Source organism: Eubalaena glacialis, chromosome 9 (genome assembly GCF_028564815.1).
Source record: "Eubalaena glacialis isolate mEubGla1 chromosome 9, mEubGla1.1.hap2.+ XY, whole genome shotgun sequence".
Taxonomy (NCBI): domain Eukaryota; kingdom Metazoa; phylum Chordata; class Mammalia; order Artiodactyla; family Balaenidae; genus Eubalaena; species Eubalaena glacialis.
In genome coordinates, this window is record NC_083724.1 from 60,991,207 (window position 1) to 61,014,816 (window position 23,610).

Genomic DNA, 23,610 nt, shown 5'->3' on the forward strand with positions numbered 1-23,610 from the left:
AGCAACTATACGTCAATAAAATGGACAACCGGGAAGAAATGGACAAATTCTTAGAAAAGCACAACCTTCCAAGACTGAACCAGGAAGAAATAGAAAATATAAACAGACCAATCACAAGCACTGAAATTGAAACTGTGATTAAAAATCTTCCAAAAACAAAAGCCCAGGACCAGATGGCTTCACAGGTAAATTCTATCAAACATTCAGAGAAGAGCTAACACTTATCCTTCTCAAACACTTCCAAAATATAGTAGAGGCTTCTATGAAGCCTCCATCACCCTGATACCAGGCTTCTATGGCTTCTATGCCTTCACAGGCTTCTATGAAGCCTCCATCACCCTGATACTTCTATGAAGCCACCATCACCCTGATACCAAAACCACACAAAGATGTCACAAAAAAAGAAAACTACAGGCCAATATCACTGATGAACATAGATGCAAAAATCCTCAACAAAATACTAGCACACAGAATCCAACAGCACATTAAAAGGATCACACACCATGATCAAGTGGGGTTTAGCCCAGGAATGCAAGGATTCTTCAACATACACAAATCAATCAATGTGATAAACCATATTAACAAATTGAAGGAGAAAAACCATATGATCATCTCAATAGATGCAGAAAAAGCTTTTGACAAAATTCAACACCCATTTATGATTAAAAAAACCCTCCAGAAAGTAGGCATAGAGGGAACTTACCTCAACATAATAAAGGCCATATATGACAAACCCACAGCCAAGATGGTTCTCAATGGTGAAAAACTGAAACCATTTCCACTAAGATCAGGAACAAAACAAGGTTGCCCACTCTCACCACTATGATTCAACATAGTTTTGGAAGTTTTAGCCACAGCAATCAGAGAAGAAAAAAGAATAAAAGGAATCCAAATCAGAAAAGAAGAAGTAAAACTGTCACTGTTTGCAGATGACATGATGCTCTACGTAGAGAATCCTAAAGATGCTACCAGAAAATTACTAGAGCTAATCAATGAATCTGGTAAAGTAGGAGGATACAAAATTAATGCACAGAAATCTCTTGCATTCCTATACACTAATGATGAAAAATCTGAAGAGAAATTAAGGAAACACTCTCATTTACCATTGTAACAAAAAGAGTAAAATACCTAGGAATAAACCTACCTAAGGAGACAAAAGACCTGTATGCAGAAAACTATAAGACACTGATGAAAGAAATTAAAAGATGATACAGACAGATGGAGAGATACACCATGTTCTTGGATTGGAAAAATCAACACTGTGAAAATGACTATATTACCCAAAGCAATCTACAGATTCAACACAATCCCTATCAAACTACCAATGGCATTTTTCACAGAACTAGAACAAAAAATTTCACAATTTGTATGGAAACACAAAAGACCCCAAATAGCCTAAGCAATCTTGAGAAAGAAAAATGGAGCAGGAGGAATCAGGCTCCTGGACTTCAGACTATACTACAAAGCTCCAGTAATCAAGACAGTATGGTACTGGCACAAAAACAGAAATATAGATCAATGGAACAGGATAGAATGCCCAGAGATAAACCCACACACATATGGTCACCTTATCTTTGGTAAAGGAGACAAGAATATACAATGGAGAAAAGACTGTCTCTTCAATAAGCAGTGCTGGGAAACCTGGACAGCTACATGTAAAAGAATGAAATTAGAACACTCCCTAACACCATACACAAAAATAAACTCAAAATGGATTAAAGACCTAAATGTAAGGCCAGACACTATCAAACTCTTAGAGGAAAACATAGGCAGAACACTCTATGACATAAATCACAGCAAGATCCTTTTTGACCCACCTCCTAGAGAAATGGAAATAAAAACAAAAATAAACAAATGGAACCTAATGAAACTTAAAAGCTTTTGCACAGCAAAGGAAACCATAAACAAGATGAAAAGACAACCCTCAGAATGGGAGAAAATATTTGCAAACAAAGCAACTGTCAAAGGACTAATCTCCAAAATATACAAGCAGCTATGCAGCTCAACATCAAAAACACAACCCATTCCAAAAATGGGCATAAGACCTAAATAGACATTTCTCCAAAGAAGATATACAGATTACCAACAAACACATGAAAGGATGCTCAACCTCACTAATCATTAGAGAAATGCAAATCAAAACTGCAATGAGGTATCACATCACACCAGTCAGAATGGCCATCATCAAAAAATCTAGAAACAATAAATGCTGGAGAGGGTGCAGAGAAAAGGGAACCCTCTTGCACTGTTGGTGGGAATGTAAATTGATACAGTCACTATGGAGAACAGTATGGAGGTTCCTCAAAAAACTAAAAATAGAACTACCATACGACCCAGCAATCCCACCACTGAGCATATACCCTGAGAAAACCATAATTCAAAAAGAGTCATGGACCACAATGTTCATTGCAGCTCTATTTACAATAGCCAGGACATGGAAGCAACCTAAGTGTCCATCGACAGATGAATGGATAAAGAAGATGTGGCACATATATACAACAATGGAATATTACTCAGCCATAAAAAGAAACGAAATTGAGTTATTTGTAGTGAGGTGGATGGACCTAGAGTCTGTCATACAGAGTGAAGTAAGTCAGAAAGAGAAAAACAAATACCGTATGCCTACACATATATATGGAATCTAAAAAAAAAAAAAAAGGTTCTGAAGAACTTAGGGGCTGGACAGGAATAAAGACACAGACATAGAGAATGGACTTGACGACAAAGGAAGGGGGAAAGGTAAGCTGGAACGAAGCAAGAGAGTGACATGGACATATATACACTACCAAATGTAATACAGATAGCTAGTGGGAAGCAGCTGCATAGCACAGAGAGATTGGCTCGGTGCTTTGTGACCATCTAGAGGGGTGGGATAGGGAGGGTGGGAGGGAGGGAGACGCAAGAGGGAATAGATATGGGGATATATGTATATGTATAGCTGATTCACTTTGTTATAAAGCAGAAACCAACACACAATTGTAAAGCAATTATACTCCAATAAACATGTTAAAGAAAGAGACAACATAGAAGTTTAAGAACACACACCAAAAAATCAGTGTCATCAGTATTGAACAAGAATAGGTTATGTCCTACGATAATAAAACTAAGACAGTATGCTGTAGTAAGTAAAACACAAAATTGGAAATTAAAAGTAAAAAATTTTAAAAATGGCACAGATGAACCAAAAATGAAAACATTTCTTAAAGGGAGACTATTCTTAAAAAAGACATTGTCGTGAAAGGAAGGCTGTGGCAATGTTTTAAACTGAAGGGGGCTGCAGAACATGATAACTATTAATTTTACAACAAGGCCGTAAGACTGAGGTGGCTCTAATGCCATGAAGGTCTATGTAAGCAAACCAAAATCCAACCCTGTTAATGCCTCAAAGATTACAAAATCAAAACCTAAGGCAACCAAACAGCCAACCAGGCTTTAGGCGATGGCCAATCAATTATCTCCTTAGTTTGCATCTGCCTTTATCAAGTCTCTCCCCGGCTTCTGTCCATGGAGCATGGCTAACCACTTCCTGTTTGGTGCTGCCCAATGCATAGAGTTTTTTTTTCCTCAAATAAACCGTTAAAATTTTAACATGCCTCAGTTTACCTTTTAACATAACTAAATGCAATACATGATTCCAGACTGGATCCCCTACTGGAGGAAAAAAAATACTATGAAGAATTGGCTGACAGCAGTTGATAACATTGATATAATCTACTGCTGGTGTTCCAAAGTGTTTTATCAATTACACATTTACTGAAGCCGATGACCCTACTTTACTTATGTGAGAGATTATCCTTGTTCTTCAGAAACACACACTAGAGTATTTAGAGGTGAAGGAAAGTGATATATACAACCTACTCTCAAATGATTAAGAAAGAAAGCATAGAAATAGTATGTTTGTGTTACTGAGAAATGAGGCAAATGTTAACTATAGGTAAGAGGTATTGAGGTGTTCCTTGTATTTTTTCCACAACTTTCCTGTATGTTTAATTTTGTTCCACATCCAACTATTTTCTAAAAATCAATAGAAAGGTAGAAGATAAAGTCAAAGAGATCTCCCAAAATAGAGAAACCAAGAAAGAAAAGAGAGTTGAGTTGAAAAATTTGAAGACAGGAAAAGAGTAATCCAGAAGGTCCAATAGCTGACTAATAATATAAATATAGCTGATAAGATGAAACTATCAAAGAAATTGCATACAAATTTTTTTTTAAGCACAGAAGAAAAGTCACTTTCCAAAATGAAGTTAATCCCATATCAAGGCACACCATCACAAATTTTAATAATCATAAGAGGTTCCTATAAAGAGAAAAGAAAAACAAAAGCCACTTACAAATGAAAAGAGAACAGACTAGCATTAGAGAGATATTTTCATAATCATGAGGGAGAATTATTTTCATCTCAGATACTAAAGCATATACTCAAATATCAATCACATGGAAGGGTGGAAGTAAGCCCTCTGAAGACAAGTGTGGATCCAAAATGTATACTTCTCACACTTTTTTCCTTTTTTGGGGGGAAAGCTATTAGAAGTTGTGTTTCTGGGAAAAAAAAAGAAGTGAAGGATTCAATCAATCAAGAAGGAGTAGTAAGTGCAGTCCAGGAACGAGAAATTCAGAGAAAAACGGACAGGGAGGCATAGAGAACAACCAGATAGATGGGGACAGAATGTATTCCTCCAGCTTGCCATCAATCTCCAAATGGAATTTCACAAATATTTTAATAATTTTGTGAACTTGAAATTTGAACCCATTAGTAATCTTATAAGCTTCAAGAAAAACAAAGATCTTATGCTAAAAAACTGTAAACCTGAAAGCAGTATTTACACAGTCATAATAAAGTAAACATCGAATACTGAGTTCAACACAACAATTTGATCCAACACATTGACAGGATAATGGAAAGTTAAGTCCTGTGATCAATGGCTGTCCTAAATCCTCTATAAGTATCATAGTAGGGAGTTAATAGGTTATGTTTAGATTTGATAAGTCAAGATAACAATATAAACATAAACTGAAAATAAGTAAGGTGATTACCAAAATAAACAGGTAAGAGTTGAACCTTATTCTTTCTACTGAATGTGACTATAGCACAGACAGGTGTGGGGCAAGATGCTGTGATTCTGTTGCTGTTATGAGCCTCTTAATACTGTCTGATTACTAGATGATGAGTTTCTTTCCTACTTAGAAAATATTAAGAACAAGTCTTAGAGCTCCACAACTGCTTCAACCATTTCAACAATAATGTGCACTGAAGATTACACAGAAATGTCTGTTCCCTGCCTGAGTTGTGTGGATGTTTTAAAAAGAAACATTGTCCAGTGTTGTGACATACTTCTGAACGGAAAACCATCTCCTAGCAAAAGAAATTTCAAACAGCCCAGAAAATGTTCTTGTTGCCTTCTCATTTCTAAAAACAATTGCTTTAAAAATTAAGATTCACGGTCCAAGAGAAATTTGAAAGCTAAAGTTTTGTGGGTTTTAGTACAAGGGTAAGAATGTCACATATCTCTCTAAGTTTTGTAGAATAACTTGTTTCCATTGTTAAAAATATTTGAAAATGAAGCACATTCTGCCCCTGCTTTCAACGTCCACCCTGAATAGATGCTATTTATTTGTTAGCCACAGAATTTCAGAGTTTTCACAGGTCCAATGTTTACTGTAATTTGAGTAGCCAACGTTGACTACCAATACCTCTGACCTTAGCGAATAGTATGTATTAGTCTAAATTACAGATGGTGTTAACTGTTACAGCAGATTACAACAAAAAGAATTAGACGATCACACATTTAAGATATGATCACAAATTTTGTTGTTGAAGATCACTTATTCTATGTGAGAAAATTCTTCTCATTTATTAAGATTAAAGTACATTGCCTTATCAAACAGGAATCTGCATCTTTCCCTCTACAAGAGATAAATTGTGTACATTTAATATCTACTATTTTCAAGGTCTGAGTTTTCAGCATAGTCTGTCATCTCAAGCATCTGCCATGGATCTCAGGGGAAAGGAGGGCAACTGCTGACATTTTTGTATGTGAGGTCTTTACATCAGATATCTGTATCTGAGGTATATACAGGAGATCTTTGAAAGGGATTGATTTACCTTTCTAGATAACCAGAAAATTATATTTCATCTCAAATATTTTTTTAAAATTGTTTCATTTTTATTAAACAGAAATACTGAGTTTACTGGGCTTTTATCATTTTTCCACCATCTAGCAGATGACACTGACCCCTGTATTTTTTTAACTTCTAAACTTTCCTACTTCTCTTTAATAATCTGAGATAACTCCTTCTCACTCAGCTTTATCCTCCTGTCTTCCAATGTCCACGTCTCAAAACAATTTTATACTAGAACCTTTTTCTTGCTTTTGTCTTCGTCTGTTTCACTCTAATGTTAAATGATTACTAGTGGGAAGAAATTTCAAATCTAAATACCGTGCTCCAACTTCTAAGTTTTTCAGTTTCATGTTTCTAACTCTTATCTCATACTTCTACATACTGTAATATTCTGCCACCATGTCAAGCCCTCAAAAACTCAGTATAAATAAAATACCATTTTTTTAGGGGAACAGTAACTATAAGATACTGCTTACATCTTAGAAGAATTACTATGGAAACAATATGATAAAAAGGAAAAATAGTGTTTTTTTTTTTTTGGCCAAGGGGAAAAATTGAGTTTAAAAAGAGAATAGGCAGGAATATATATATAAAAGAGGATATGAAAGAAGACTCTTAGGACTCAGAAAAATGTTTTACTTCAACAAATATATGCTGAATGAGTAGAACAGGATATGAGGGAAAAAATGACTTAATTTCTTACAGGTTTAAGAAAGTGACTCAAGTGCTTTCAGAAGACGAAACTATGGTTTAACCCACAAGTCTTTGTTTAGAAAGATAAAGATTACTATCTACATGTTACCATAAAATGTTTATTTTAATCTATACCTTTTCAACATTTCTCACAAATGTGAGTTCTATTTGTTTCGTGTGAATGGTATATTACAGGAAACATTTTTTCCAAGATTAATTTTGAAAGTTGCAAGTACTGTTGCTTTGTAACCTTGAGACGAATGTTTACTGTAGAAAATCACATGTAATTGAGTGTTGTAGAAAAAGTGTTATGGCATGTAAAATATAAAACTTTGGAGGTCAATTTTGCTTATAACTGATATTTAAATACTGCTATGAACATCAGATTGGTAATAACAATGATACGCTCTATGGGCATAAAATATAATTTCCAAATTAAGTTAGAAAAAAAATTAAAGTGTTTGTATCTGTGATGTTATAGGAGTCCAACACAATGTAAAATCCACAGATCACTGGAGAAGGATCATAAAAATAAACGTCTTGGGCTAACATTGAAGTCCACCAAAATCAATCACCATCCTTTTCAGTACTACTACCCTTTATTTAAAAAAAGGCTTGCTAACTGTCCTTACCCATTTGTTATGTATACAGATATTGTTCCCTCCATCTACAGTGCCTGATATACACCATCCCTGTTATTTATATCAGATTCAAGATAGCTTCAAGAAGTCTTCACAGTTGTTTTAATACAAGTCAAAATGTATCTGTCTTCTGGCAAACAATCTGCTCTTGGTCGCTCATTATCTTTGGCATCTAACACTAATAGTTACCTCACTATACATAGTATGTATCTGCATTATAAGATAATATTTAATACTATCTGCACATAGAGCATATCTCCTATCCTGGAGAATAGTCACTTGAAGGCAGAAATACTTTATTAATGTCTATATACCCCACAGGTCTAGGGAAATACTATGTCCATAGTAGATGCTTAAAATTTTGTCAATCATTTCAACTCTTAGTTATTGAGAACCATCATTGAGAGTCAGTGTCTTTTTTCCCAGCTCTGATGTATTCTCACGTAACTCACATTTTCTTGAGAAATGTGAATAAAGGACAGAGAATAAGCCTGGTTGAGACTTTTGGTTTGCAGTGATCTAATTCTCCCAAATTTTACTACACATTATTTGACACTCTAAGTGGTTTCAGTGTGATCAACATATATCTTGATTTATCTTAGACATATATTCATGAATGACTAATGAACACTGATTCATATGAAAAAGTTCTCACCTTGTGATAATTTCCAATATTTTATTATAGTTCGCAAAATATCCTCATTATAGTACTTCAGCAAATGTAATTTCAGCTGCTAAAATATTCAACATGACTACAGTTGTTGGCAATATTAAATAATTCTTGTTGCTGCGTGATGTTAGCTGCAGCTTAAATTTCAAGTCATGGAGTATTATTAATATTATATGGTTAGAAATAATTTCCAGATCAATGAATCAATGTTATCTTAATATTCTGTGTCTTTAATTTTTGTACCACATTTATTTTGTGAGTGGGTTTCATAAAAGACAGTTGCTTGGTGTTGCGAAGCTCATTATCTTGGGATTTTGTCCAGAGCTGAATTCCCTTTGTGATCAAAGGTCAAAGAGAACACATCCTAAGCTATTGAACCATGCTGATTTGATGGGCAGGCCATATATAGTAAAGTGAGAAGGAGGGAACTTTCTCTGCAAATACTTAAAGATACTTTACTGAAAAGCAAAGACATTTTGCACAGGAACAAGTAGAAGTAGTCTCTATAATGTGTGTGTGTGTATGTATATGCGTGTGTGTGTGTGTATACACACATATATACATATATACATTTGTGTGTGCTTTGCTAAGTAAAATAATTTTAGAGTTGGTAGCAATAAATCAATGCTCACACCTGCAAAGTGCTTAAACATTTATAAAAGGCTTCCACAAACATTCTATTAGTTGACTTTCAGAATGGGAACAATTTATAACAATGAGTAATTTCAGCCTCAGAGGCTTAAAGAGAATGTTATGCTCTGGGCTGCATAACTCATTCATAGCAGGGTAAATATTTGAACCCAGGTCAGTTTATACTATATCTGTCCCCCACACCCATGTTGATGTGTTGATAACTCAACTACCATTGAGTTTTTCTGCCCCTCTTCTAGTTTCCACTTAGTGTTAGTTCACACATTTATAATGTGCATATTGGGGATAGAAGCACAGAAGATCAATAATGAAAAGTACATTCATTGATGGTAATAAGTTTTCTCCCTTTTCCTATGTTGATAAAAACAAACTTGCCCCTTCTCCTGTCTATTAGGGATAAGTCAGGCCTACTCAGTCAATCTAGACAGCCCTTCACATACACTCTTGCCTTTCAAGCAGGGTTTTGCTTTTTCAGATTTGATACTGGGGAGGGTGAAAAGAGGAGATCCCATTAGAAAGGAATCTGAAGGAACGAGGTGAGAAACATCGGTGAAAAGGATTATCTGTGACTCATGTTGGTATATTGAGCTAGTGACCAAGTAGAGTATGGGTTCATATAGAGTTATACATTTGGGTATATTGAAGCCTTGGGTGTCAGTGTGATCACCCAAGCAGAATATGCAGTAAGAATAAAAAGGGCAAAGGATGGACCTAGAGACACAGTCTATGGGGAAGATAGATACAGGGAAGTTTGAAAGAGAACACTACCAGTATTCTTCACAAAGTTTTTTGTTGTTTTTTTTTTAAGATGTTCACATGAAAAATTAAATTTATTTCAACTTTCTGATAAATGTACAACTTACTCATGTGTCACTGAAGTCAGAAAAATTTAGAATTGAATAATATGGTAATGAAAGTAACTGAAAGATTTGACAAATATTTTCTTATTGTGACTTATACAATGATGCATTATTTTAAAAGGCAGTGATATTTACAAAGTGTATGACAAAAGATAGAATAATCAATTTGATATACTAAATGCTAACTTTAAACAAATATGTTAACATACAAATTTACTCAATGTGTAGCATTTATGGTATAATTTTCTACAAAATGAAAATTAGAATAAGGTAAGTGAGCATAATATGTACATTTATCCATTTCAACTAGTCAAACTTAGTTATTATCAATACTAATGAAAGCACATTTCCATATATTTAGGCTTCAAAACCCTACTCAAATTTTATCCCTTCTTTGGCATCTTTACACATTTCATTAAATAGGAATCAATTGTCTTCATTATCTAAAACTCATTTACTTAAACAAAAAAGTTAGGTATTTTTTTCTTATTATGAACTAATACATATAATAACCTATATACACATGCCATTATGTTTAAACACGTACAGGATTTTACTTCCATCCTGTTTTGTAACCTCATTTTTTTTAATCTCTGGAAAACATGGTGATGATTTTTTCATGACCACTTTCTATAATACCTTTTCTTATGAAAAACTTTGATGAATTATTGGAAGTTTTGTATTTTCTGACTATAATATACATTGTGAAGACATCAGAAAAGTGTTAAAAATAAAAATAGAATAAAAATCATGTATGTCTCTTTTCTATATCATTTTCTCTATAAATGCACAAATGTTATCTATAAAGAATTTTTAATCCGCTTTTTCAATTTTAAAAGTATACCTGGCTCTTTCTTCCATATCATAAATATCCTTCTAAACTATCTGTTTTAATAGATCTATAGAATTTCACTCTTTGAAAAAAATCTATTTGATAAATACTATCCAATTAAGTATTTGGGCTGTTCATTATTTTCACTGATATTACAACAGACTGAGAAATATCCTTTAAATCTTTTCATGCATCCATAATTACTTTCTTACATTAAATCACTAGATATAGAATTGCTATTTATTAATATATTTGATAAATAGACTAAGTATTTATTGCATGTTTCTTCTATCTTTTATAGCACTTGCCATACTATTCTGGGATTGGCTTATCTTCTTTACTAATCTTTGAATTTGTGGAAGGCAGATATTCTATATAAATTAAAATAAGACATGTGTATAGGTCCTAGTATCTAGATCTTAAAAAGTATATATTTTTTTAAATTAAATTGTATAAAATATATTCCATCCCCTAAATCTATAGTGTATTACTCTAGTCAACCCACAAAAGTTTTATATTCATGTCTCTAGGTGATATATACATTCTTGGCTTATGAATTCATGAAAGTACAGACTCAGGGAGGATCATAATTAGAATCTGTGCAATAAAAGGTGTATTTGACCTCCACTTTTGATCTCTTGAAAACCAGAAATCAAAGATTCTTTTGAATTATTGGATTATCTGTCTGCTCTAATTACATGACTCTGCAAGTGACAAAATTCAGGGTCCTTAAGGGTAACTCAGCCCTTAGGTGCCTGCCATTAAGGAGGGTCTAGAATAATGTGTCAGTTTGAAATGCTTAATGGGAACTCTGTGTTCCCAGTTAGGTCACTTATAGAAATAGCCTTCCCTCCTTACCCCCAAGTACTATATGAAGTTTTATCTTTTATTCTACTTACACTTCAGGCATTGACCCTCATTTCAGAAAGAAACCCATCCTTAACTACCTGTTCTATTACTTAAAGTTAAAAAGAAGAGAAAGAATATCCAATGACTTTAAAGCACACAGAATTTTACAACTACTATAATCTTTTAAAGAAATGCCATAGCCCGATATCTTAAAAGGTTCAACAGAGTTACGTTATGAACTGTGTGTATATAGGAGTAGGAAAGATGCACATACTGTGTCTTGGAGAACTGAACTCACCTGGACCTGAAGCCCATCACTTCCTTCAGTGCTGGTGCCAACATGCCATCAGTCAGACACCCTTAACTAGAGTTATCATGGGCCAGGAACTGCTCGCTTTTTATTCCCACCTGGAACAAAATACAGTGTCAGTCACTTTTTCATGTTCCTTCAGCATAATAACATATTCATTGTGTTATCTTTTCCTGTCACATTAGACTCTCATTTATCAGAATGCTCAACACAAAGGAAAGAAGCATAAACTCTTCACCTCTATAATTCACACCTCAGTGATTAATATAGCACCTGTGTGAGTCAAAGGGACCATGGATATTTTATTTCCTATAAAACGTTCCTTATAAAAGATTTATTATTTTAGTGCAATTAATACTCTCCATTTGGTTTAATTGATGTGTTAATTTAGGAAGCCATTTTCTATATATTGTCCTCAGAGACTGTAAATCAAAATACATTTTTAAACCCCAGAAAGAAGCTAATGTTGAAAATATTTCATTTTCAGAATTCCTTTTTTTCCCATCACAAAAAGGAATCTCAGTAGGAAACAGAATTTAATAATGCAATTCCATCAGTTTGATGCCTGCCCTATTTTAAACTCCTCAGATTGAGAGACATTGATGAAGAACACTCATGTTTCCTCAAATGCACCAGGGTGTTGCTGCTTTGGAACACAAGGTGAAAATAGACCTTTCAACTACTTGATAAAGTTACAGGCTTCGCAAAAACCTCAGGGCTGAGTTGCCTTTGTGAATGGGGTGTGTTAGGACCTTCCAGTCCCCACAATTAGAGCCACCTGATCTCCCCAGTGCTCTCAGCCATACTCCAGTCCAATGCACAATCGGGAGGTTTAAGGAAACATCCAAGAGGTATAGCAGTACACCAATCGCGCTGCCGTTTGTCCAGCCAGCACTTGCTTTGCCTTTGTCCCCTTCCCCGGGATCTGGAGTTTACCCTGAACTGAATCTCATGATGGGGCTCCTGCCATTTGCTGACCTTCCTCCTGATGCTCACTGCCTAGCCAAACCCTCAGAACCAGGGCTGAGCAGGTTGATCTACCTGCCAGGGCTCCCTCTTTCTTCTTGCTATACCTTCTTGGCACTAATTGCTTATTTGACTCACCACCTGATACCTGGCACCACCCTCTGTGAATGAATAACGTGGCTCCATGTACTTCAAGACATGCAAACCCTGTCTTCAAGTGTCAATTTAGCAACCACCTGTTTTGTCCTATCTTGCTATTCACTTGGATTAAGAGTTTCTGTCTAGGTAGTGCAATGGCAAACATGCAAGAAAGGTCTACTTGGATTCCTTTATAGAACCCAAACCTTAAGAATGATTGTTCTTTCCTTGAAGTGCTCTTAAAATTCAGATTTCTCTCCGTCTGGAATCCATCCTATCCCTTTCATTTCTTAAACTACTGCGACAATAGACTTTCATCAGCTCTCACTTAGGTAATAACTTCCTACATGTTGATATGGTGCCAACTGAAAACAGATGGCACTTTAAAATTAGGATAATTTGAAGAGACTTTAATAAAAAACTTATTTACAAAACAGTGGGTGGTACGTAAGGAAACCACAAGGGAAGGTGAGTTGTTCTCACCCCAGGCCTGCAGGGACAAGGTCGGGGAACAGTTACTGTCACCTAGGAGTCAGGTATGCAGAAAAGGCCTCCTGGAGATTAGCAGTGATCTTTCCTTGGGAGTCCCAGGTAGCACAAGCTGGCAGGATGGAAGGGAGCCCTAGGATAAAATGTTCTCCTATTTTCCCCTCCCTCTGGTTTCCTTCCTAAACTACCTATGAGACCAATCACACTGGAATCCTAAGAGCATAAAAGTCTGTTGATAAACTCCATCCAGGCTAGTTTCCAGTTTTAGAGAATAGGATGGAGAAAGGTAGAGAGGGCATCTGAAAGAACAGAAGAGATCCAGCAAACACTCTAATTCATACTTTGGAGCATCAAATTTGGAATCAGATATAAATCCGAGTCCTAGCTCTACCTACATGTATGACTCTAGACAAATAACCTAATATTTTTATTTCTCAGTATCATTATCTGTACAATGGGGATAATATGTACTTCAGAGTTTTGTTAAGATTAGACGGCATAACGTAGCTAGAGCACATACTAAGTACTTAACATTAGCAGTAGTGGCAGTAATTCCTCTCAAAATGTAAACACACACACACAGTGCTGCTAAAGTCTTCAGCCCTTGTTCCAACAGACCACGTGTTTAAGTCTGATTTTCCTAAGTGTTCTTCCTTCTGCTTAAGAATTTTTTTCTCCCCGCCCCCCATGCCAACCCCTGTTGCCTAGAAAATTCTTACTCAGATTTTAAAGTCTGTAATATGATGTGAAGGCTCTCTCCGGTCTCTCTCAGGAAAGGGGAACCATGCCCTGTTTCTCCATGACACACATCACTCCGCAAAGCAATTATACCATGCTTGTCCTCTTAGTTGACTGTGAACTCCCCGAGAGAAAGAAAAGCTTAGGTCTGACAGATCTCTATCCTCAGAAGGAGGTTCATTGTCCCTCAGAACGAGGTTCATTGTCAGATTCTTAGTAGATACTCAATAAATATTAAGTGAATAAATGAATATGTATTACTAGATAAAGTCTGTTACAATGTAAGGAAAAGGCTCAGTAACTCCTTCCTTCTTTGCCCATAGGGCAGATCAACCTGTAACCAATTGCTCATGGTGGGGACTAAGAAAGTCAAGAAAACGGAAGAGATCCCAAAGGAAAATCCAAGCAACTTTGTCATTTTTCCTGAGACAGCCTTGCTGGAAAATTCACCTCATTCATTTCAAGTGTGCCAGAAGCACTAGTCCTAATTGAATTCATTCAGTAACTCAAAAAACTACTTAACTCTGACTACAAACACCTCTATGTATCTGATGCATTTGAGTAATAAAACAACCAGTTGAATTGCCAACATTCTCTCAATGAGAAACCAAAAGTTTTCCCCCTCCAATTAAATATATTCTGCTTTGTGAATAGGTAATTAATTTGCATCAGTCTCACAAAATGGTATAAAGGACAAAGTCTCACTCCCACGCTTCCATCCCTTTCCATCTGTCACCCTCAACAAGACAACATTTACTGGCATCTGTGTGCCCTTGTTAAATTTCTTCCTGCAAATACAGTTATGTATGTGTATTCTTACTCCTCAACCCCCCTTAAAAAAAACTGTATGCTTTACCCACTACTATGAGCCTTTTTTTCCCCACCCAAAGTAACTTTGAGGTCTTTTATACTAGCAAATAAACAGTATCTTCATCATATTCAGCTTCATGTATTTCTGTTCTGAAATACCATAAGTTCTTTAACCAGACTCCCCAAAGATTTGTTTTTCAAAACTTTCACTGTTATTAAGAGGCTATAATAAATGATTTCGTATAAGTAAGTTAGTATCTCATAGTATAAGTAAGTTAGTATCTCATAGGTCCCCATCTGTAGGATACATTCCTACAAGTATGTAGAGGGAGTTCAAAGGTGAATGCATTTGTAACTTTCAAATAGATTGACAAATGACCCTCCTTGAGAATCAAACAAATTTATGCTCTCACCAGCAGTCTTAAAAATTATGAGTGGAAAAAAAAAAAAATTATGAGTGGGTTTAGTATCTTTTAGATACACAATATCCCTTGTTATCTTTCTTTGTGAAATTTCTACTATCAGCCTTCACCATTTTTATTATTCCAACTGCAGTTCAACACATTCTTTCTTATACTGTGTGTTTTCAAAATGAAGCAAAGTCATTAACGACATGAGCAAAATATTCCTCTATGTTTAGGTTTTTTCAAACTTTTGTGCCCAGCTTCCTGCAATCCTATACATCCTGGAAAGCTAAACATCAAAAAGAGGTCCCACAGTGTCCTCTGGTGGCGACCTGCTTCATCGCATCTTCCCTGCATTAACTGTGGGGCAGAAGGTTGATGTCAGACTCTGTTAGCCTCTTAGCCTGGTTCAAGTCTCTTCACCCCTAAGGCAATATGAAACTACACCCATGACTTTAGAGCTAAGTCAGCCTTTAAGGAACCAATTTGTGCTTTCAACAAATTGGTGGGTGTCCTAATAGGCAGGGTTCATTTCTTTTGTTTTTGTTGTTTTTCTGGGTTTTTTGTGTGTTTTCTTTTTCCCCTAGTTGCTTTTAAATATGTCCCAGAGTACATTTTCAGTGCGCTGCAGTGCAGGCTTGTATGGGCAGTCAGGCTCTGCTTCAGCCTTCCATCTCTATCAGTGAAATCCAAAGGACTATCATCACTCTGTAGAAGTTCTAGTACTAAAAATATCAAAGCCAGCTTAGTCAGAAGCCTGAAATTCATTTCATTTCATTCATTCATTCATTCCACAAGTATTTGGAATACTATATGCAGTGTCCTAAGCGCTTGTGAATTTTTCAGTAAAGAAAGTAGACAAAAAATCTGTCTTCTTGGAGCATGTCTTCTAGTTGGAGGAAACAAAACATGAAATTAAGCAAATACACCATATTAAAAGACATGGGTCTGTGAGAGAGTATGTGGGGAAGGGGGCTGTTTCAACTTGAACTAGAAAGAGAGAGGGTAGGCCTCTTTGAGACAGTAGCATCTGAGTACGAACTTGAAGGAGGAAGAGGAACTGTGCAGTCCCCAGGAGGAAGGCCCTCCTAGGACACGGAGGCAGCCTGAAGGCCATAGCCTACTTGGTAGGTGTAGCAGTACACACGAGAAGGATGCCCTTTGAGAATGAACAGACCTTTCCACCCAGCTGCTAGGAATGCTGTCAAACGTCAGCCCCAGTTCTCATCCCACTTTGAAACTGGCCTAAGCTGGTTGTGTTGTGTCACCCAAGGCTTCCCTCAAGGGCAGCCTTGCACCCCATGACTAGTGGATGCCAAGCGTAAAGGTCTAGTCTGTAGTCACAAGGCAGGACAGCTCCCTGGGTTGTTGGCTGAGGCTTTTGTGGAGATCGCACTGAAGCCCATTTTGCTTGCCTACCCCTACTTTCTTCCCCTTTCTCTCACAGATGTTGATCCCCAGAACACTCACCCATAAACTTCCTGCATACTCCTTTGTTTCAGTGTGCGCAGCTGAGGAGCAGCAAGGTATCAAATCCAATACAGCATTCATTAATTCTTACAAGTATTTAGTCAGTGTCTACCATAGGCTAGCACTAATTTTGGTGCTTAGAATATAGCAGTTAAAAAAAAATTGTTTTTTCATATGAAGATTAAATTAGTACAGAAGGCAAATTTAATAAGATACATTGTAAATAACATAGCAATTAATGCTAAGGCCAAAAAGAATCAAAAGTCTATAAGCAATGTCTGGGAGGGAAGTTGTAATTTTTTTAATTGGAAAATTTTTAATCAGTAACTTTGTATAAAATTGAAGTATATGCAATTTCATAGATAAGAGTCAGGCAAATTCTTACAAAGTCAAAATTTGAGTAAAGACCCGAAGGAAATGAGGGCATCAGCCTTGTGGATAACTGGGAGAAAGCATTCTAGGCACAGGAAACATCAAGGACAAAGCCTCCGAGATTAGATTGTTTAAAAAACAGCATGAGGACTTCCCTGGTGTCACAGTGGTAAGAATCTGCCTGACAATGCAGGGGACACCGGTTCGATCCCTGGTTCAGGGAGATCCCACATGCCGCAGAGCAACTAAGTCCATGCGCCACAACTACTGAGCCTGAGCTCTAGAGCCTGCGTGCCACAACTACTGAGCTCGTGTGCTGCAACTACTGAAGCCCGTGCTCCGCAACAAGAGAAGCCACCACAATGAGGAGCCCGCACACCGCAATGAAGAGTAGCCCCCGCTCGCCACAACTAGAGGAAGCCCACGTGCAGCAACGAGCACAGCCAAAAATAAAAACAAAACAAATAAAAAACAGCACGAGATCCAATTTGTTAGGAACAGATTGAGACAGAAGAGGAAGTCAGAGAGTAATGAAGAGACATTATCTAAAACTGAGTAGGTTATCACAGGCATTAGAGATACATCTCCAAATGAGATGGCAACCCAATGGAAGACTCTGAGTAGAAACCGAACAGGATGTCTCTGGTTGGATTTTGAGAAGAGAATGAAAGGGAATAAAGTCAGAAGCAGGGAAGCAAGACTACTGCAGCAATCTAGAAAAGAGATGAATGTGGCTTGAACTAGAGCAGAAACAGTAGAGGCGGCCAGGAATGGTTAGAATATGGATGTATCTGAAGATAGAAAAGATGGGATTTGCCAACAGGTGCTTCATCTAATATCCCACGTTGAACAACCCCATGGTTTCAGATCTAAGCACAATAGGGAAAACAGTGTTGGCATCTACTTGAAGCAAGGCTTAGAGGGAATTAAAGGGATCCATTGTAAAATTGGTAATTTCCAAATGCCCATTAGGCATCTAAATGAAGATGTCAAATAGAGAGCTAGGTAAACGTACCTGAGATTGGGGGGCGGGGGGGATGTGCCTAGAAATGTAGATTTCTAAGTAATTAGAACACAGATGTTACTAAAAAGCCCCGAGATAAGGAGTGAATATGGTTTGGAAAGAAAGAGGTCCAAGGACTGAAGCCTTGGGTACTTCAACTTTTATTAGAGATTCAAAGAGTGAAGAGAAACCAGCAAAGAATGAAGTGGCTAGTGAGGTATGCAGGGAAGTTAGAGAGTGGTGTTCCAGAAGCTGAGTGGAAACTGGTTAAAATAGCAGAGAATGTTCAACTGTGTCAACTCTAGCTGATAAGTCATGTGAGATGAAGACTGGGGATTGTCATTTTATTTACAGTGTAGAGATCATGGGTAACCATGATAAAATGAGTCTTAGTGAAATGGTGAGGAGGATGCTAGAATAGTGAGGAATAAAGACAAGTCCAGAGGGGAGATATTGAAGAGCATGTATACTATTTTTCATGCACAAGTTAATGCAGACCAGATTTACCTCAAAAAGCAAGCCTTAGTAAGTTAAGAGATAGAAATCCTACAAATTATGTTCCCTCAATACAATGGAAATAAGTTGAAAGCCAGTAATAAAAGGATAACACACAAACCAACAACCTTTATGTCTGAATTTTTTTAAAAATGTAAATAACTAGACAAGAAATATTAGTTTAATTTAAAAACAATATAAACTGAATGACAATAGAACTACGACGTATTGAAGCCTGAGAAGCCTTTTGGATCCTTACCCTCTCTCCCATGTTTCCCTTTCACAGGCTGAATATTGCTTCTAGAAAAGTACTTAGAAGATTTGCCACACAAGCAAAAATCACCGTTTTGTACCTTATTTCTAAAATAATTTGACTATGTGCTCATCTTCCTCACTAGGCTGTAGGCAATTTCAAAGCAAGTCCTTACTCATTTTGATAATAGGTAGCACTCGGCAAAACAGCTAAGTAGGTGGGCAGTACTCAACACATGCCTATTTAATGAATGAAAGAGATGAATTCATGGACAATTAGATGTATTACAACTTGGTAAGTAGAACTGAGGGGTGTACAAAGTCAGTGCATGGCTGAAAAGATCTACATTATTGAGTGGCATGTAGGACGTCAATTAAATTGCGTGGAATTAATTTTTTAAGAAAAATTCACTCTTCAAACTAGCTGCAAAAATAAACTTCCAGAAAAAGTGCAGGGTTCAACAGCTGCTGATCAACTCCCAAAGAGATCCACTCCTGAGGCTTGCTCTGACCTTTCACCTGGCTCTTCCTGATGTGTACTCTTACTACAGAAGGGAAACACACTCTTTTTTTTCAATTGCACGTCTCCAAACTACTGCACCCCCAAACCTCCCCCATAGATATTAGCTTCCTGGAGTACAATTTGGTCAGTGCAAAGGCTCAAAAGGTTCTCACACAAATCCCTTAATGCCTTGACAGACATCTAAGCTCTAAAGCTACCAATGTTGTTTTTCCCAATTCATGCCTGGAAACAAAGATATTTCCACAATAAAATTAGAAGTAAAAACTCCTACGAGTCCCCCATAACATAAAAGGTTTTAATTGAAGCAAAATGTTCTGTGAAGCAAAACTATGAATATGTGCTGACTCATTATCTTTTTTATAATCTAAATGACAGAATGAATAATGATTATATGCATGAAAATCCTGATTTTGGAAGCCATGCAGAGAGTTCTATTTGCTTATGAAAACCAGAAAATGTCTGAAAATATAAAAGATTAGCCCAAGAGCCTAAAAATACCACAAAAGAAATCATCTTTTATTAAAAAAAAAAAAAGAAAAAAAAATTACTTGGTTGAGCTAAAGAGTTGACATTTCCCTTTATCATGTATTTCTACATACAGAAGAAGCTTATTCAATATGGTGAGCAGTTTGATTATACCAATTCCTCATTTAGCTTTCAACAATGCACCTTGGAATAGTATATTAAACTTAGGTGTCAAAATCCTTTGCTAGTTATATTTAACATGGGTTCTCAGGATGACAATAAAATTAAAACTATGGCATGTAAGCAGTGAAAGGCCAAGTTAGATTTTCATCCTGATTCTTGGTTCTCAAGACTAAACTTATCTTCCAAGAAGAGACCTTTTCTTCACATAACATTTGTGAAACTAGGCAAATATTTTTTGCTCATAAAGATCTGAGTAATGTGCCTATCAAGTTTATTTTATTAAATTGGCCATCCCTGAGAGTGAATAACTCTATCTCTACATAGAACAAATCAAGAAAAGTGGCAATAGAGGAAGACGACTATTCAGGAACTTCATTAGTCTGGAAGGAAGCTATAGTCTCCTTGTTGAAGGAATATCCTGCTTGCAAAGTATCACTTTTTTCCCCCTTGACTTTATTAAGGGAACAGAGAGAAGGCAAAAATGAAAATTCAGAGCATGAAGAGTCGCCAAGATGTTTGTTGACAATCCTAAGATCTATTAGTTGTTTGCCTTCTGTGGTCCTCATTGCTCAAGACCCTATTTCAAAGTCAACTTTATGAAAATGAGACTATTCCCCTCAAAGTACAGGTAGTTGTTCCCTTTACTGTACTTATGAACTGCACTGTCATTTTCTATCAGCACAATTATCACTGTTTTGTTTTGTTTAAACAGGGCTGTCCTCCCTCGTGAAATAAGAATATTTCAAGAAGAGATATGCATCCCTTATTGCTGCCACTCTTTTCTCCTCCTATCTGTCCTCAACCCACTCCATCTCCAGGACCTAATATCATGCCTGGAAAACAGTAAGTTATTTTGAGTGCTTAGTGATAAAATGGCTGAAGAAAACGTGAAAAATGTCAAAGTTAAAGGCAAGAAAAAGCAAAATTTAGAGATAAGTTAAAAGTCAAATAGCCATTCACTTCCAGCTTCTCTTTAGAGATTCATTTGTTTACCTGATGACCCAATACTCTGCTACATCTATTTCTTACAAAGGTATAATTTTAAGGATAAATATGCAGTACTTAGCCAAACATTTTAAAAAGTGTGCCCAAGAAATTTCTGTGATCCAATGGCAGTGACTCAGAACCATTGTTACAAAAGAGAAAGGACAATATTATCAGCCTAACACTCCCACCGAAATTGACAGTACCGTGTAAGACATGCTCTGAGTAGGAGCAAAGGAAGAGAGGATTGAAGAGATCTTATGACAATGAGAGGATAATTGCAAAAAACAAGATGACAGTCAAAGTATAAAAGCTATTTGAAATGAAATTAAAACATCTAGTAGTAGAGTTACACTGTATAAATAAAAGAATATTAAACTGCAGTGAGAAAAATAATATTACAGTGTACTGTAACTGATACAATGGCAGGATGGTGGGTATAAGATTCCTGCAGTAGGGTGAAGGGTAACCAATACAAGAAAACAAGATGTTTAGCAAAATTATAAGTCAGATGAAGTTCAAACAGAAGGGCAAGAAGATAGCATCAATGATTTTCTGATATATTTCATTTTCCCCTCGAGGATCTTTGTAAAATCTTCAATTACAAAATGTTTTCATTAATGAATGTTTGAGTTCCCGATTCTTTATACTTTAAGGGAAGTAGTAGGTATTTCTAAACATTTTTAAAGGTTTTTAAGATTGAAACTAAAGCTCAGCATTCTCCACACCAGAGCTTCCCATCCTTCACAGGATATGTAGGTTTTTAAAATTCTCTTCCCCTATTTCCTTTCCTCATTTCATTTGTCCTTTATTTTTCTTACCTGGGAGTGTCCCTCATAACACTAGTAGGGCATAATTATTTGTTCTGACTTCTGGACAAATTGGGTTAAAGACAGTGGGAAACATGGAGGACACCGGACAGACTCTGAAGAAGGATCTGGGGGCTGGATTACTCATTGGTCTGAAAGTAAGAGATGCCATTTCTGGTTGTATTTAGGGTGGGGATAATCCATGACATGCAAACACAATGCAAGCACTAAGGCTTTTTTTTTTTTTTTTTTTTTAACCTGTGGTTAATTAAGATCAAACGTAGGATGAAGGTGAAATACTAGCTATTTGTAGCCCTCTAATAGTACAGGGACAATGATAATTGCGGAGAGATCTGGCTTCTGTTAAATGAATTAGAAGCTTTCATTCAGATAAAAGGAATAGGCTCAGGATATCCAACTCTAACTCAAATCAAGCCATAAAAGCCCAAGGTCCTCTACTAAAGATTTTGAAGATATTCTCACCTCCTTGAGTTGAAAGGCAGACGGCTCTGAAAAATCAGACCTAAGATTTAATTGCAAAGGTGGAAGAACTGCACAGGAAACCAAGTGTGGAGAGACCTGTAACAAAGTCATGGCCCTTAAACAGTGTGGGAAAGGAAGTCCTATGAGGGGACTTTTGAGTGGATGAGCCTGCAAATTGTGAACTTCTGAATTCCTCTGAATCCTCTGGGTCAGTAAAAGCAGTGCCCTTGGTCATTGAGAAAAGTCACAACTTCCCTTGCCTGGGCAATGTATAAGGATATTACTTAAAATTAGATTTTTCAAAAGATAATGTTATTCTCCTCAAGATCTCAGGCTACGACCCCTCCTTGCCTTCAGGCTAATCACAAGGGCGAGGTCTCAGCACAATCTGAATGGAGAAGTGCAATCTCTGCTTTGGGAGAAAATAGTTTATATACCCAAGGACTGCAGTACCTAGCTAATATACTAGAGCAGGGGCCAAGGTTAAACCTGTGGGAGTCTACTCAGTTCATTAGTCCAGAGTCGAGGGGGAGGCAACATACAGCTGGATAAGCGGAGAATTTGACTCACCGAACCTATTCATCATGTGAATTCAATGTTCAGGCAGGAACACCTGGCCCAAATGTGTGTGTTGGGACAATTCCTTGAAACCTGCACACCATCATGGCCTGCAGCAAATGAAGTAGAGGTGTTAGGACGGTTTTTGGTAAGGTATTGATGAAGTTCATAGGTTTGGGATGATAGGAAAGTTAGAACAGATTTATTAGGTTAGAGAACTCACCACCTCATTTGTGTCCCTTGGGGAGCCCAGAGGACCCAGAGCTATTAAAGCAGTGAAACAGTACATTGGTGAAAAGGGAAAGACTAACAAGGAAAAGCTCAAAACGTGGCTACGTTCTGTAGTACAGGTGGAAGATGGGAGTTTAGTGGGCTCCGGGGCATCAAGGAGGATAACGGGACTGCAGTACAGAAGCCAGGTACAGAAGCAAAGTCGAAGGAAAATACTATCATGCTTAGCAACACTACATTGGCTATCATGGTACCCTGCTCCACAGGCATTTTTGGCAATGACTAGTAGACCATGGTGCTCCTTGTGACAGGATTTACATGTAACTGACTAGGGTATTGTTCAATTATAAAAATGGAAAAAAAAATCGTGAGCAGAAACCTGACACAAGTCACTGCAGTGGAAAATTGCTGTCCCTCACCCATTTTCTACAACCAAGTCAGTTCATAGACTTGTGAGTCCATTGACTGAATGGACGTGTGGCTCCTGTTGAGGAGGTGCTCTCCAACACCACTGTACATACATATTCTTAAAACGTATATACATGTATTCCCCGAAGAGTTCCAGGGCCATTTGCCAGACTAAACGTTTACTGGGAAAAGGAGAATACACA

At 36.8% G+C, this 23,610-nt stretch overlaps 1 long non-coding RNA gene across 1 annotated transcript in view; it reads right to left on the reverse strand.

Moving 5' to 3' along the window:
* Positions 1-23,610, reverse strand: part of LOC133097171 (uncharacterized) — a 781,850-nt gene that overhangs the window by 132,738 nt on the left and 625,502 nt on the right. The window contains exon 4 of the long non-coding RNA XR_009701997.1: positions 11,615-11,724. This is a non-coding gene — a long non-coding RNA (uncharacterized LOC133097171). The remainder of the gene's footprint in view (positions 1-11,614; positions 11,725-23,610) is intronic.